The sequence below is a fragment of the Schistocerca nitens genome, chromosome 2, assembly GCF_023898315.1.
Source record: "Schistocerca nitens isolate TAMUIC-IGC-003100 chromosome 2, iqSchNite1.1, whole genome shotgun sequence".
Taxonomy (NCBI): Eukaryota; Metazoa; Arthropoda; class Insecta; order Orthoptera; family Acrididae; genus Schistocerca; species Schistocerca nitens.
In genome coordinates this window covers 992638236-992642464 of record NC_064615.1, presented here as the reverse complement: position 1 = coordinate 992642464, position 4229 = coordinate 992638236, and the positions used below count along the sequence as shown (strand labels likewise).

General features: G+C 45.9%; 1 non-coding gene across 1 annotated transcript; it reads right to left on the bottom strand.

The window, feature by feature from the left end:
• Window positions 1–3884: 3884 nt before the first annotated feature.
• Window positions 3885–3991, bottom strand: LOC126237727 (U6 spliceosomal RNA). Its single transcript, XR_007545183.1, has one exon. It is a non-coding gene; the product is annotated as a U6 spliceosomal RNA (small nuclear RNA).
• Window positions 3992–4229: the final 238 nt, after the last annotated feature.

The following is a 4229-nucleotide window of genomic DNA, read 5'->3' as shown; positions in this document are numbered from 1 at the left end:
GTCCTCCGGCGATGTGACAGGTGTTTCATATACAAGACCCTTCAGATACCCCCACAGGAAAAAAGCGATTGGGGACTGATCGGGTGATAGCGGTAACCACCGCGACCAACCCAGCGGCCGGGAAAGGTTGCCTGCGTATATGCCCTCACCTGTCTGCTGAAATGCGCGGGGCTTCCGTCGTGCTGAAATCGAATGCGGCGACGGCGACGAATAGGCATGGGAACATCTTTCAGCATGTCCGGCAGCAGTTCTCGTAGAAATTATAGATACGTGCAACCATTGGGTCTGACTGGAAGAATGTGTACGGCCCAATTGAAGTCTCCAACAATGCCAGCCCGTACGTTAAGGGTAAATTTCCGTTGTGAGGCAAGCGTACGTGTAGGAAGTGGATTCACATCCGCCCACGTATGGACATCCTCCCACGTATGGACATCCGCCCACGTATGCACGTTATGAACGTTCATCACACCCTCACAGCCTCATCTATAAAGAAGATACCCGCTGTGAAGCTTCGGTCTCGTGGCCGTAGCACCCTCTAGTGGCCTTTTCGACCTCTGGTTCATACGTGATTACTGATAGCTGTATGTCTGATGTGCCATGTCAGTATGTAAACTTTACTTTTTTTTTTAATCACCCTGCATAAACGGAGCAGAAACAAATGGACAATCATTCTAGCAACGATGCGGGCTGCATATGGCGAAACCACCGACATGAGCGACTTTCTCAAAAACTTGTTTACTAAGTAGCCTCTAGATCCCGTACAAAAAAAATTGTTCAAATGGCTCTGAGCACTATGGGACTCAACATCTGTGGTCATCAGTCCCCTTGAACTTAGAACTACTTAAACCTAAGGACATCACACACATCCATGCCAGAGGCAGGATTCGAACCTGCGACCGTAGCGGTCTTGCGGTTCCAGACTGCAGCGCCTAGAACCGCACGGCCACTCCGGCCGGCTAGATCCCGTACAAGCCAGCAATAGAAATTGTGAAACTCCCTGTACAGTTTTTGTTCTTTGAGGCACGCAGTGCAAAATTCTACACAGGACAAACCGGTAGAAACTTCAAAGTTAGACACAAAGAGTACACCAGAGAGAGTGACAACAACCCATGCACATTTTTTCAACATCTACAAACAGAAATGCACGACGTAAAACCTATAAACGAAGCATCAGAAATCCTCCATATTACGCAGAAGGGAGCGTTCATGAAGGTCCTTCAGGAAACAAGGTTATGTTCACATGCATATAGCTACCCTACAAATTTACTGAACGATTAAACCGACCTAAAGCGCAAAAAGTACACAGAAAACTTTACTCACATTATAAATAAAAAAAACAGTTTCAAATGGCTCTGAGCACTATGAGACTTAACTTCTGAGGTCATAAGTCCCCTAGAACTTAGAACTACTTAAACCTAACTAACCTAAGGACATCACACATATACATGCCCGAGGCAGGATTCGAACCTGCGACATTAGCGGTTCCAGACTATAGCGCCTAGAACCGCTCGGCCACCCCTGCCGGCAATTTCTAAAAGAAAAACCAGGTATCCACAGGAACAGCGATAACAGCATGAAAAGTATAAAACAAAAATGTAACACCATCACCAATCATAAACAATTATAAGATTACTACGGAAAAACGAAAAAATATAAAATAAACTAACACAAATTCCAGACAAAAATTAGAACCAAACCTACAAAAATAACAAAAAGCAACCGAATTTCCACATATCACTTATTTGGTAACTATGTAAGAATGTAATATCGCTGACCCATTGTGATCCAAGCCGTCAAGAAAAAAATATAATACATAAAAACCAACTAAAATCAGATATACATCTCCAGTGTACATCTGAGGAGAAACTAGTAATTCTAAAAAAAAGAGATAGGACATGGCAGCAACAATATTACATGTAACGTAAAAACACTTAATTATATTAAGAACATCACTTGTATGTATTGTATTGTATGTTAACCGGGGACCTAGAACCGACGGAGAGGCTCCGTCCCCGCCGCAGCCGCAGTGGTCCACAACCCCACGACGACTACCGCAGTCCACTGCACGCCTCCGTCGCCCCACACCGAACCCAGGGTTATTGTGCGGTTCGGCCCCCGGTGGAACCCCCAGGGAACGTCTCACACCAGACGAGTGTAACCCCTATGTTTGTGTGCTAGAGTAATGGTGGTGTACGCGTACGTGGAGAACTTGTTTGCGCAACAATCGCCGACATAGTGTAACTGAGGCAGAATAAGGGGAACCAGCCCGCATTTGCCGAGGCAGATGGAAAACCGCCTAAAAACCATCCACAGACTGGCCGGTTCACCGGACCTCGACACAAATCCGCCAGGCGGATTCGTGCGGCGGACCAGGCGCTCCTTCCCGCCCGGAAAGCCGTCCGTTAGACCGCACGGCCAACCGGGCGGGCAAGACCATCACTTACTTACGTATTTACAGAGCACCAAATGATGGCAGTATGTCGAAATGGGCTCGTTGTGAATAATTCATAAAATAAAAACCATTTAAAGAGCAGTGTAGCTGGCTGAAATTCGTTATAATCCCTGTATAATTTTCGTTCCAAGGTTTGACTGACGTTTTGATTGGAGTAGATGTAAGTTGCAATTGTTACGCAGAGACGAAGAGGCTTAAACAGGATACAATAGCGTGGAGAGTTTCATGAAAGCAATTATCGGGCGGAAAAGCACAACAGTAATATGTGAAAAATTGTAATTTCTACACAAACTAATGATTCCTCGAAGAAAGTTGCCATCCGCTCCACGGGCGAATTGTCTAATTACAATAAAACTGACAGCCTCAAGCGCACGGACCCACTCTTATGGATGGTACAGCTCTCGGAGCGTCAGTTTCCGCCTAATGGGAGGAGCTTACGACTCGTCGCCAGTCGCCTCTCCGGCAATTATCGCGCAGACGCTGCGAAATTATTTGTCCGATTGAAGAGCCCCGGGAGGCTCCCCTCGACACCTCAGACGAGTTCCCAGAATTAAGTCGGAGCGCCGGAAAGAAGGCGGGGGACGAAGAAGGACGGCGCCGAGGACTCGTCCCGGCTGCGCTCTTCAGGCCCCGGGTGGCCGCCTGAATAGACAGACAAACAAACCGCCTTAATTGTCGGCGACGAGGGCTTCCTCTGCGGCAAGCAGGCGGGACCGCACACCGGGCCAGGCGGCGGGAGAAATGAGGCTGCACTACGGCGAACACACTTTCTCCAGTTACGGCTCGCGAAGTTTCAAACCGTACTTCTTATATCTTCTTTCCTATATACGTGAGGCTTCACCTCACTCTCTACATCTACGCGTACATATGAGGGACGTTCGATAAGTAATGCAACACATTTTTTTTCCGAAAGCAAGTTCGTTTTATAGAGGATCTCAATGTACCACATTACTCCCACTTCTTTTGACTAAAACACCCTATTTTTAAAAATATGTTTCACACTGAAATTCCTGGATAGGTACGCAACCATCATTACAAATATACTAAATAAAACTGACTCTAAAAATCGTTGCTGGTTGCTGAAACAACCTCGTTGTTGTTCAGTTTATAGACGTCCATCTTACTGCATGGACGAGGCACTTCAGCTGATGATATATACAGGGTAGTCCATTGATCGTGACCGGGCCAAATATCTCACGAAATGAGCGTCAAACGAAAAAACTACAAAGAACGAAACTCGTCTAGCTTGAAGGGAGAAACCAGATGGCGCTATGGTTAGCTCGCTTTTTTTTTTTTTTTTAAATCTCATTTTGTTCGCTTCATCTGCTCGGGGCGGACGTCGCAAGACATCCGTTTCACTTCGTCATTGATCCATTAGCTCAGTTTTTTTATTACAGAGGGCAGCTAACCCTCTGACCGAACACGCTGAGTTACCGTGCCGGCATGCTTCACGATTTTGCGTGTCATCCTTGCGCAGGGGCCATGCTAATCTTCTCAGTATCGTTCCAATTTTAGTATATGTACCGCCGAAGCGAGTACATAGATGGCGCTGCCATAGGTCACACGAATATCAACTGCGTTTTTTTTAAAATAGGAAACCCCATTTTTATTACATATTCGTGTTGTACGTAATGAAATATGTATGTTTTAGTTGGACCACTTTTTTCGCTTTGCGATAGATGGCGCCGTAATAGTCACAAACATATGGGTCACAATTTTAGACGAACGGTTGGTAACAGGTAGGTTTTTTAAATTAAAATACAGAACGTAGGTACGT